The sequence below is a fragment of the Schistocerca piceifrons genome, chromosome 8 (genome assembly GCF_021461385.2).
Source record: "Schistocerca piceifrons isolate TAMUIC-IGC-003096 chromosome 8, iqSchPice1.1, whole genome shotgun sequence".
Classification (NCBI taxonomy): domain Eukaryota; kingdom Metazoa; phylum Arthropoda; class Insecta; order Orthoptera; family Acrididae; genus Schistocerca; species Schistocerca piceifrons.
Window position 1 is genome coordinate 472,245,375 of NC_060145.1, and position 13,460 is coordinate 472,258,834.

A 13,460-nucleotide genomic window follows, 5' to 3' on the forward strand; every position below is an offset into this window, starting at 1 on the left:
AGCGATGTCTGAGGATTGGTACGTGGTGCCAACAGAACGCTTCAACCATATGATGGTGTAATGACATCCATATCTTTGCCAACCATATCTTGCAACACATAAAGGTTAGATATATCCCAGACTAACTGCAATACCTTTGTGAAAAGATATTTCTATTTTGATAATTTTTAAATGTGTTTTCCAAGTTTTTAAATGTGTATTCTAAGTTTCAAAACACTATTCTTTAAAAGTTTTACCATTGTCCATGCTAAATATATTGCCGTTAAATTGTACCACGTCATGTAACCCTTCTGACATCCTGTCCAAGAAGCGTCGATTATGTCTAATAACAGCAACCCCGGCAATGCTTCGGAATTGCTACATACACTATGTGATCAAAAGTATCCGGACACCTGGGTGAAAATGACTTACAAGTTCGTAGCGCCCTCCATCGGTAATGCTGGAATTCAATATGGTGTTGGCCCACCCATAGCCTTGATGACAGCTTCCACTCTCGCAGGAATACGTTCAATCAGATGCTGGAGGGTTTCTTGGGGAATCGCAGTCCATTCTTCACGTAGTGCTGCACTGATGACGGTCGATGAGGCCTGGCACGAAGTCAACGTTCCGAAACATCCCAAAGGTTTTCTGTAGGATTCAGGTCAGAACTCTGTGCAGGCCAGTCCATTACAGGGATGTTATTGTCGTGTAACCACTCCGCCACAGGCCTTACATTATGAACAGGTGCTCGATCGTGTTGAAAGATGCAATCGCCATCCCCGAATTGCACTTCAGCAGTTGGAAGCAGGAAAGTGTTTAAAATATCAATGTTAGCCTGTGATGGGATAGTGCCACGCAAAATAACAAGGGGTGCAAGCCTCCTGCATGAAAAACAAGACCACACCATAACGCCATCGCCTCGGGATTTTACTGTTGGCACTACACACGCTGGCAGATGACGTCCACCGGACATGCTCCATACCCACACCCTGCCAACGTTTTTCCACTATTTAATCGTCTAATGTTTACTCTCCTTACACCAAGCGAGGCGTCGTTTGGCATTTGCCGGCGTGATGTGTGGCGTATGTGCAGCCTCTCGACCATGAAATCCAAGTTTTCTTATCTCTCGCCTAACTGTCCTAGTACTTGCAGTGGATCCTGATGCAGTTTGGAATTCCTGTGTGATGATCTGGATAGATGTCGGCCTATTATACAATACGACCGTCTTCAATGGTTGGCGGTCTTTGTCAGTCAACAGACGACGCCGGCCTGTTCGTTTTTGTGCTATAAGTGTTCCTTCACGTTTCCACTTCTCTATCACGTCGGAAACAGTGGACCTAGGGATGTTTAGGAGTGTGGAAATCTCGCGTACAGACTTATGGCACAAGTGACACCCAATCACCTGACCAAGTTCGAAGTCCGTGAGTTCCGCGGAGCGCCCCTTTCTGCTCTCTCATGATGTCTAATGACTACTGAGGTCCTTGATATGGAATGCCTGGCAGTAGGTGGCAGCACAATGCACGTAATATGAAAATCTAATGTTTTTGGGGTGTCCGGATAGTTTTGATCACATAGTCTATGTTTGGGAATTGGATATACGTCCTAATCTCCTTCCGCCCCCCTCTCTGTCCATGTCCTCCTCACCTTACAAGAAGCCCTCACTCGTACTAAACCTCCAGAAATGCCTCATATTAGTCGGCGAGTACGTAGATGGTAGAACAAAGGGCGTACAGTGTAACTAACGACGCTTTCCCACCTGAGTTTTGCGATGATTAAGGCAGTCCGTCCTTGAAATGACTCAGTAAGCTGCCGCGTAGAAGTTCTTTGTACCTGTTACTGCCTATGTTTCACGTAATGGAGCGGGAAGAAGGTTTTTGTGCAAATAATTTTACACGTGATGCCATTATGGTCCGTTTATTTAAGAAACACCGTAAAATGAACTTGTTCACATTGATTGTAAGCTAACTGTTAACGGTACGAGGTAGATCGACAGGCATCTTGTCGGCGACTGCCTGATATGGCGCCCATTCTGTAACTTGAGCGAACAGTCGGTACAGTTCCTATAACATCGTACATCTTCAGTTACGCCAAAGTTATTAATATCAACGTTTCTTGGCCTTGTAAGAACCTATTTATGACCCGTAGATTCCTCCTAATGCCTGAGTGGCCAAAGGTAACTTCGTTAGGAAATATTTCAAAAATGGTTCAAATGGCTCTGAGCACTATGGGACTTAACATCTATGGTCATCAGTCCCCTAGAACTTAGAACTACTTAAACCTAACTAACCTAAGGACATCACACAACACCCAGTCATCACGAGACAGAGAAAATCCCTGACCCCGCCGGGAATCGAACCCGGGAATCCGGGCGCGGGAAGCGAGAACGCTACCGCACGACCACGAGCTGTGGACTAGGAAATATTTAATAATAACAATTACTTGATTTGCGCCAGAGTAAATGTACTTTTCCTACGTGTCTCTTTGGTGACGTTATGAGAGATTTCTGCATGGGCATCTCATCCAGCTGGCTCTGAAAACGCCAGATGGCCAACCGCCTCTGTTATCCAGCGGGGGAACCTGCCGCTCGCTCCTTAGGGCGGTTGTACACGGCCCTTTTGCATAGCACGAGTAGACAGCATGCCCTAAAAAGTACACGGGGAACAGCACGCTCCTTGTTGTGGTAAACGGCATGCTGTCTGCTCGTAAGGCATCTGATATTGCAGCACGAGTAAACCGTAGCGGGGAAGGGATTGTGGTGTTAGCTGCTGTGGTGGTGGTGGGGGGGGGGGGGGGGGGGGAGTCAAAGCTTGTAGCTCACACCAGAATTTTGGTACTCCCACTGACTAGCTCCAGTTGCACTCGTCTTTCTTTCAAAGTTTTGATTACACAAGTTGCAAAAGTCTTGTCATTCAGGTGGAAAGACAGAGAAACTATTGAGTTTATTGCAAAACACAAAACTCATCCATGTTTGTGGGAGTACCATTAAAGTAGTTTACATATTGTTCCCTTTTCCATTTAGCCTGACCACAATAACTATTCACTCGCTGTCGCGTGATGATGTCTTGCCCACGATTTTCTCTGTGATTAACTGCAAGTCCACAACTTCAGCACTGGCATCTGTAAACCTTTTTGTAATGTAATCTGAATCTGTTTTGCGCAACCATTATGCAACGCACACGTTGCCTTTACGATTTTTTCCAAGTTTAGTTAGGCTTTTCATAGACTCTAAACTTCATAGTCAATATGTCAAATGTACTTTCCATCGCCGTTCTTGCTCCGGAAAGGCGATAATTAAAGATATTTTTCTCCTCTTGTTGAGTAGTTTTAGCAAATGGTTTCATGAGACGCATACAGGAAATATTCGTTTGGGCCTGAATCCATGTTCAATCTACTTCCATTTTTCTTGATTATCTAGCGCCTGAAGCAAGAATGTGAAATACATTTTTCTGTCTGACTGTTTGTTTCTTTTCAGACACAGAATTCAGACAACACTGTCTCCACACCGACATGAGCATCTTGTATTCGATGAGTCATCATCTGCACACTTTCAATCTACATCCTCTCAGTCAAAACAGCAGTCTGCCTTTACGTCTCCGCAGCGCGGGATTAGCCGAGCGGTCTTGGCGCTGCAGTCATGGACTGTGCGGCTGGTCCCGGCGGAAGTTCGAGTCCTCCCTCGGGCATGGGTGTGTGTGTTTGTCCTTAGGATAATTTAGGTTAAGTAGTGTGTAAGCTTAGGGACTGATGACCTTAGCAGTTAAATCCCGTAAGATTTCACACACATATTTGAACTTTACGTCTCCTGACCACCCCAGACAGAGAAGAAAGTAAACTCATTGCAAAAGGTTGATAAAATTCTGGGTAAAATCAGACAAACAAATGACCTTTCGTAAGCTACGGATGATGGATTTCACTCGTGTGGAAACAGTGTAGTAGGTCATTTAAGAAATTTACCTATATCTAGTGCAGTACGGTTACCGGCAGAAATACAGTGTCTCGTTTGAAACGAACGGGTGAAACTTCTGACCGAAGAATAGCTTTCGTTATGTTGCCAACAGGGCGCAGCTACGAACCAAGATAATCGACAAGAGGAAACGTGCTGTTTCACGTGCACCAACTTTATCAGTGCAGACGTTCCATGATGAAAATACGGGCGAGGCGGCGGAACATTTTTTCGGAGGGGGCATACTGTCTGAAGCGATAAGGAATTTGCTTGTGAACTGAAATCCAGTTTGAGTACTTCTTTTAAAGGGCTCAGGTAGTATTAAGAGCCACGTCAAACGTGATTTAAATATCGATGAAATGAATATTCATTCGATATTTATGCATTTTAAAATATGCATTTATAAGTGTGTTTAAAGGACGTTAAACAGATTTTGCATTTAGTTTTGAAATAATCCTTGTTTTTCCCTCCAATAGTAAATGGTCATAAACTTAAACAATGATAAAGATCTCGTTAATATTGTTATTATGGTACGAAACACTTCAAGAAAAAATTGCACTATCTGTCTTAAACTTTGCCTCTTTCTCTACGTTAAAATGTTATTAACATTGTCACAATGATTCATTATATTAAAACTATATTATTATATTAATTACATTAATATTGTATTAAACTATACGAAATAAATACGTCGCTTGTGAAAGAAATGTTGTACTTACTTTTATGAAGTCTTCCAGTGCATAGTTTATAGCATCACATACTTCATGTTGAATTCTACTGATGGTGGTAACTGGCAACCGGTATAGAGCTTCATGAGACTTAAGACTTTCTAAAACTAAAGCTCCTCCCGAACAGGCCGTGAAGGCCCAACGGCACCGACCGGCTGCCGTGTCATCCTCAGCCCACAGGCGTCACTGGATGCGGATATGGAGTGGCATGTGGTCAGCACACCGCTCTCCCGGCCGTATGTCAGTTTCCGAGACCGGAGCCGCTGCTTCTCAGTCAAGTAGTTCCTCAGTTTGCCTCACAAGGGCTGAGTGCACCCCGCTTGCCAACAGCGCTCGGCAGACCGGATGGTCACCCATCCAAGTGCTAGCCCAGCCCGACAGTGCTTAACTTCGGTGATCTGACGGGAACCGGTGTTACCACTGCGGCAAGGCCGTTGGCCTTAAGACTTTCTCTTGCAGCTAAATATCGCAAAACCACCTCGAGCTTCAGTTGTGCTGGTAATGCTGGTCTCATGTTTGTGTCTTGCTTTTGTATGATAAGGGCGACCTTTTGCAGTAATTCTGCAAAATTTGCTTCGTCCATCCTCTAATGGTTTTTGAAAGAACAGGCGTCCTCAAGCTCTAACTAGCCCAGCCGATGTTCCCACTTTCGTGTCCATATCCACTTTCTCTTTGGTTTGATAGCTTTTATCATCTCTTACGAACAAAATAAATCGTAACCCGCAGCAATTCACAAGAAGGCTCTGGAACAGAACATACATTTCAACTATCTCCAGCACGTACTCTCCATCGACTGAGAAAATCATACTATCTGCGTGTTCAACACACACCAGGATGTAACAGTGAGCAGCATGCGACGGAAATCAGCATGGTAAGGTAGCATACCATTAAAGCATTGTGTACATCCGCCATTACTCCGTACGTACTCCGCCCATGATACATCCATTTCTCGTATGTGAAACAGGTAAATTGAAAATAAAATAAAATGCGTCCTTATCTGCAAATAAAGGTATCTTACAACCTCTCTCTTTGATCATCACTTGCTCCTGCCCTCTCTCTGTGCATAACCTCCTTCTTCCTCCCTCCCCCACCATCCTATCTCTATCTATTTTCTAGGTAATTTCTTCGTAATCCTGCAGCTAGTAATGACCCATCATAAACAACTGCATTTGGACAAACAACTTTCGGTCAGTCGAGGGAGAAAGAAAACAGCGTTCACAAACCTGAAGAATACTTTATTCGTATGTTAGCCCCGAAGCAGTTTCATGTGAGAGCTTCCAGATGTCTGATTTTACGAGCTAAACGTAGTGATGTGCCTCGTACTTCGACAGCGAGAGAAAGTAGACCTGATCGTGAAGCCGAATCGCTTTGCAGCTCCTTCGGCTCCTTCTCCAAAACAAGCTCATCGCTTTGAAAGCTTCTGCAGCAATAATACTAGAACACTTGTAACTGAAGGAGAAATATTTCGCTACATTTTCGAAATGCTAGAGGAGTAACAACACTTGGTACAAGACAAACTAATTCGCCAACAAGACATCGATGAAGAAGAAGGTACCTATGTTTGAAGAAAAGAAGGCTCGTCATCTTCATCAGGCGATTTCGAGGACGAAGAGAAATAGAGGAAAGTGGACAGCGTCAGTCTAGCGAACAACTGATTCGTGGACCTATGATCGTTTCATACAAGCTCGAGAATGAAATCAGCAGCTGCCGATGAGAGCGTGCAACGCGCCCTTCTGCTGCTAGCTTATTTCCTGATTTGAATTTTTAAGCTTCTGACCCAGCAGTTCTGTTCGTCAAACGAAGGCACCGGATTCGTCACAGAAAAATCACCAGATCTGTATCCGAGAGCGAAAGCACTTCGCTGCAGAAAGTCCTTGACCCAGAAGCAAATTTCCGAATCCAGACTCGAGCCCTCATAACAAACTACGACAAGGATTTTGTTATTAACACTGACAGAACAGGTGTTACAGAGAAAAGCACCTGATTCATTTATATGAATTGAAATTTTTTTTTTTACAGATTATACGATACTAATTTGTGAACTGTGCTGGTTCTATGGTGCCAATATGAGTCAACTAACGACCGAACTCTCACCGAACACAAAACACAGGTAGTTCTTGTGCACTGAAATGATATGCAGAAGATGACAAATTCGTACACTGCACATTATGTTGTCAGTTCAAGCGAAAAATAATGACGGCGTGCTTACAAGTAATGCCACCGTATGTTTAAGTCAATATTCTTAAAGCTACATAGTAAAGATACTACTAACATTCTAGATGATTTATATCTCTTTATATCTCACCAGTGACCATGACGACGAACACGAAACCAGAAACAAATGCTTCAAATGGCTCTGAGCACTATGGGACTTAACATCTTAGGTCATCAGTCCCCTAGACTTAGAACTACTTAAACCTAACTAACCTAAGGACATCACACAGATCCATGCCCGAGGCAGGATTCTAATCTGCGGCCGTAGCAGTCCCGCGGTTCCGGACTGAAGTGCCTAGAACCACACGGCCACCGCGGCCGGCAAACCAGAAACAGTATTCATTGCAAATTTCATATAAATTCAGTAGAAGAATTTTTTTTTTTAATACATAACAGTTAGCCATTGTGTGTGAATGATCCATGACTATGCAATTCTGAGTATTATTGATAACCATTCTTTATATTCAATCTCATTTGCAGATAGTCAGATGCAGTTTAGAGTAACTAGTATCAAACACACAGAAAGTAATTTACACGGCTGTGTTGATTTTCACACATAGGGTAGACAGTTCTATCCTAGATTAGCACATGTAATCTGAATTGAAAAGTTACACAGTTTTTATGCAAAACGTAATACATTCCCAGAAAAACAGTACACCCTGTTGGAGGTTTCCAAGACGCTCAAGATTTTTATTGCAGCAGTGCATACGGGGTACATGAAATGATTACATATACAGATCAGTAGCACAGACGGTTCTGAGGTACCACTGATCGCTCATGCTGAAATACGCATATTACTACGTGTTGTAGCCTCCGTGGGCTGCCTGCTGCACCTGTTAGAGTTGTTGCCTGACGAGTCGCACGAGTCACATTTCGTCCCATCATACCTCGTTCTCGATTGTAGACAAGATGAGAAACCGTGCTGGCCAAGGAAGTTGCTGCACGTTGAGTTACACGGGCTGTGTATTGTTTGAACAACACGTCACTTTCCCGTTGCAAGAAAGGGTCTAACAACATTCCATGTACCATACGCTGGTTAGCTACCCCATCATAGACCATAAGGCCGGGGCTGGGGCCAATGTGTCCTGGACGAAAGAACTCTACGGCACAGCGCTCACCAGGTCTATGGCGTACATCCAAATGATCATCACTTTTGTGCTGGCAGAATCTGCTTTCATCGCTGAAGACCACAGCGCGCCATTCCATTTTCCAAGTGATCCTCTGACAGCACCTGTGTGCGTCTACGCAGTGGCGTGAGTGGAAGACGGGGTAGAGATGTGCGTGTCGGTAGTCTAGTCCCACTGTTGATAACCAGTTCGCAACAGTTCGCATTGGCAGGTCTGGGCTCACAAGCCCTCTAATCTGTGCTTTGGCAGCTGTACGATGTGCCACTGCTGTCCTAACAATGGGACGATTCTGGCGAGCGTCTATGCTTTGTAGACATCAAGAAGCTCGTCTACAGATGTGAGAATGCTCACGTCACCACTGACACCAGTATCGTTGTGCAACTTACGCAGCACGTCCAACTTTTGTGTCAACTCTCCGAAAGGACCATTCTGCCACTCGGAAGGCCAGAGTTTGACCCCTCTGAAACTCGCCCAGTTCGTTGTAGGAAGTGCGAGTCTGTCTCCGTGGCATGGTTGCCTGCTTGCTCCAAACGTTTGCACCTCACTGAGTCTTCTGATTGTGAACATTCGCTATTAAAGGGTAGACACAAATGGCCATCTGATAGCTATGCCACTAAATTATCTGTTGGCAGACGACGTTGAAACCATTATCATTACACCTCAACACACATACACACATCAAATGAATTCGCAATTGCGAATACGTATTACTCGTATCACATTATCATCATTATCATCACATCTAATATCCTTCCCCCCCCCCCCCCCTCCCTAGGTGGCGTCTGCTGTAATTGCACTACTGGCCAATAAAACTGCTACACCAAGAAGAAATCCAGATGATAAACGGGTGTTTATTGGACAAATTTATTATACTAGAACTGATCTGTGATTACATTTTCATGCAATTTGAGTGCATAGATCCTGAGAAATCAGTACCCAGAACAACCACCTCTGGCCGTAATAACGGTCTTGATATGCCTGGGCATTGAGTCGAACAGAGCTTGAATGGCGTGTACAGGTACAGCTGCCCATGCAGCTACAACACTATACCACAGTTCATCAAGAGTAGTTACTGGCGTATTGTGACGAGCCGGTTGCTCGGCCACCATTGACCAGACGTTTCCAATTGGTGAGAGATCTGGAGAATATGCTAGCCAGGGTAGCAGTCCAACATTTTCTGTATCCAGAGAAGCCCGTACAGGACCTGCAACATGCGGTCGTGCATTATCCTGCTGAAATGTAGGGTTTCGCAGGGATCGAATGTAGGGTAGAGCCAAAGGTCGTAACACATCTGGAACGTAACGACCACTATTCCAAGTGCCGTCAATGCGAACAAGAGGTGATCGAGACGCGTAACCAATGGCACCCCATACCATCACGCCGGTATGGCGATGACGAATACACGCTTCGAATTTGCGTTCACCGTAATGTCGCCAAACACGGATGCGACCATCATGATGCTGTAAACAGAACCTGGATTCATCCGAAAAAATGTTTTGCCATTCGTGCACCCAGGTCCGTCGTTGAGAACACCATCGCAGGTGTTCTTGTCTGTGATGCAGCATCTAGGGTAACCGCAACCATGGTCTCCGAGCTGATATTCCATGCTGCTGCAAACGTCGTCGAACTGTTCGTGCAGATGGTTGTTGTCTTGCAAACGTCCCCATCTGTTGACTCAGGGATCGAGACGTGGCTGCACGATCCGTTACAGCCATGCGGATAAGATGCCTGCCATCTCGACTGCTGCTGATACGAGGCCGTTGCGATCCAGCAAGGCGTTCCGCATTACCTTCCTGAACCCATCGATTCCATATTCTGCTAACAGTCATTGGATCTCGACCAACGCGAGCAGCGAAGTCGCGATATGATAAACCGCAATCGCGATAGGCTACAATCCGACCTTTATCAAAGTCGGAAACGTGATGGTACGCATTTCTCCTCCTTACACGAGGCATCACAACAACGTTTCACCGGGCAACGTGTAAGAGAAATCGGTTGGAAACTTTCCTCATGTCAGCATGTTGTAGGTGTCGCCACCGGCGCCAACCTTGTGTGAATGCTCTCAATAGCTAATCATTTGCATATCACATCATCTTCTTCCTGTCGGTTAAATTTCGCGTCGGTAGCACGTCATCTTCGTGGTGTAGCAATTTTAGTGGCCACTAGTATATATATATATATATATATATATATATATATATATATATATATATACTCCTGGAAATTGAAATAACAACACCGTGAATTCATTGTCCCAGGAAGGGGAAACTTTCAATAAAGTTCCTGGGGGTCAGATACATCACATGATCACACTGACAGAACCACAGGCACATAGACACAGGCAACAGAGCATGCACAATGTCGGCACTAGTACAGTGTATATCCACCTTTCGCAGCAATGCAGGCTGCTATTCTCCCATGGAGACGATCGTAGAGATGCTGGATGTAGTCCTGTGGAACGGCTTGCCATGCCATTTCCACCTGGCGCCTCAGTTGGACCAGCGTTCGTGCTGGACGTGCAGACCGCGTGAGACAACGCTTCATCCAGTCCCAAACATGCTCAATGGGGGACAGATCCGGAGATCTTGCTGGCCAGGGTACTTGACTTACACCTTCTAGAGCACGTTGGGTGGCACGGGATACATGCGGACGTGCATTGCCCTGTTGGAACAGCAAGTTCCCTTGCTGGTCTAGGAATGGTAGAACGATGGGTTCGATGACGGTTTGGATGTACTGTGCACTATTCAGTGTCCCCTCGACGATCACCAGTGGTGTACGGCCAGTGTAGGAGATCGCTCCCCACACCATGATGCCGGGTGTTGGCCCTGTGTGCCTCGGTCGTATGCAGTCCTGATTGTGGCGCTCACCTGCACGGCGCCAAACACGCATACGACCATCATTGGCACCAAGGCAGAAGCGACTCTCATTGCTGAAGACGACACGTCTCCATTCGTCCCTCCATTCACGCCTGTCGCGACACCACTGGAGGCGGGCTGCACGATGTTGGGGCGTGAGCGGAAGACGGCCTAACGGTGTGCGAGACCGTAGCCCAGCTTCATGGAGACGGTTGCGAATGGTCCTCGCCGATACCCCAGGAGCAACAGTGTCCCTAATTTTCTGGGAAGTGGCGGTGCGGTCCCCTACGGCACTGCGTAGGATCCTACGGTCTTGGCGTGCATCCGTGCGTCGCTGCGGTCCGGTCCCAGGTCGACGGGCACGTGCACCTTCCGCCGACCACTGGCGACAACATCGATGTACTGTGGAGACCTCACGCCCCACGTGTTGAGCAATTCGGCGGTACGTCCACCCGGCCTCCCGCATGCCCACTATACGCCCTCGCTCAAAGTCCGTCAACTGCACATACGGTTCACGTCCACGCTGTCGCGGCATGCTACCAGTGTTAAAGACTGCGATGGAGCTCCGTATGCCACGGCAAACTGGCTGACACTGACGGCGGCGGTGCACAAATGCTGCGCAGCTAGCGCCATTCGACGGCCAACACCGCGGTTTCTGGTGTGTCCGCTGTGCCGTGCGTGTGATCATTGCTTGTACAGCCCTCTCGCAGTGTCCGGAGCAAGTATGGTGGGTCTGACACACTGGTGTCAATGTGTTCTTTTTTCCATTTCCACGAGTATATATATATATATATATATATATATATATATATATATATATATATATATATGGAGGTTTCAAAGCAGGTCGCTCTGTAACATAATGGATGTTTGACGCTTGCTTCATTTTAGGTCATAGACCCCTGTGTAGAATTGGTAGGTAACATATTGCAATCGTTCTTAACACTAGAAGGGAAGAGATATCTCTTTTAAGTCCCGAGTAAAACTAGAGGTTATAGCTGCTCGCTACATGGAGTTGTGGCTTGTGTTTCTCTTTTGCATGGTAAAAAAAAAAAAAATGAAATGAGCGTATGGCATCGTCGGCCAGAAGGCCCGTATTCGGGGACGCAATGCGACGATCCTGGCGAGCGACTATGCTTTGTAGAAATCAAGAAGCTCACCTACACATGTGAAACTACAGATTGCGCAACTTACGCAGCACGTCCAACTTGTGTGGCAGTTCTCCGAAAGGACCATTCTGCCACTCGGAAGGCCAGAGTTTGACCCCTCTGAAACTCTCCCAGTTGGCTGTAGAAAGTATGAGTGCATCTCTGTGGCATGGTTGCCTGCTTACTTCACATGTTTGCTCCACACTGACCCTGCTGATAGTAAACATTCCATATTAAATGGCAGACACACATGATACTCTAGTAGCTATGGCACTATTTGTTGGCGGACGACGGCGAAACCATTATCATTACACCTCAACACAGACACACACATCAAATAAATTATTGAGTATTACTCGTATCACATTATCATTACATCTACCATAACCCCAGGTGGCGTATGCTGTAATTAGATCGCCGGCCGGGGTGGCCTAGAGGTTCTACGCGCTACAGTCTGGAACCGCGCGACCGCTACGGTTGCAGGCTCGAATCCTGCCTCCGGCATGGATGTGTGTGATGTCCTTAGGTTAGTTAGGTTTAAGTAGTTCTAAGTTCTAGGGGACTGATGACTTCAGAAGTTAAGTCCGATAGTGCTCAGAGCCATTTGAACCATTTTGTAAATAGATCAAAATCGGCGTCATCTTTTCAGGTGTACTGCTTTTTCCCGGCAGTGTAGTTGCATCACGTTCATTCAGTTACAATGGTAATCTTATATTTACAAAGTTTTAGTATGATCGGCCAATCCATTCACATCGCAGCCCACTTGAATGATGACGCATTTACGGACAGCAGAAAGGCAGCACCCCTTCGCCTCTTTTACCAGGGGTAGTGGTGCGCACGCCACGAGCTGCACCTGGAGGTACTGAACGAAGCTGAACCCCTTATTTGGCAGGTAGCCAGTGACTGGCGTGCTTCTAATTTCCGAGCTCCATTTAACGGCTCGAGGGGAGCGATGCTGAAGCAGCTCGAGTGTCCACACTGAGGCTCCCGACCGGAATGAGACGGGGTGCGGCAGTGGACGCAGCGCTAGGGAGCGGCCCGTCCCGGCGCCTCAGCCCACAGCCCGCCGCCCACGCACCGCCGGAAGTCGTAAAGGGCCCGCGGCAGGGCAGAGCTGGTCAAGGGCCGCCACCCGACACCCCACAAATTAAAAACACCGCTCACTGCGTGCCCCCTGGTCGTCTCTTATCCGATCTCGGCGCCACGACGGGAACACACAGCGCGGTTAGCCTCCTAATTGCGACCCCGTGCCGTTCGCAATAAAAAAAATAAGCACTTTGTGCAGGTGCTTTTCCTTCCGACGCAGCGCAGTAGTTGATGCCATTAGACGGACAAGCTCTCCACGTATGTAGGCTGAATTCACGCTAAAGCCGGGAAGGCCGACGCCTAAGGCGTCGGGACGAAAGAGAAAGCCGGGAGATCTCAATCAGTGGCTGTACGAGGGCGTGCTGAAAAGTAATGCCTCC

At 46.6% G+C, this 13,460-nt stretch overlaps 1 pseudogene; it reads right to left on the reverse strand.

Annotated features, from left to right (window-relative positions):
* Positions 1–4,971: 4,971 nt before the first annotated feature.
* LOC124712835 lies at positions 4,972–5,089 on the reverse strand (annotated as a pseudogene).
* Between the last annotated feature and the right edge of the window lie 8,371 nt (positions 5,090–13,460).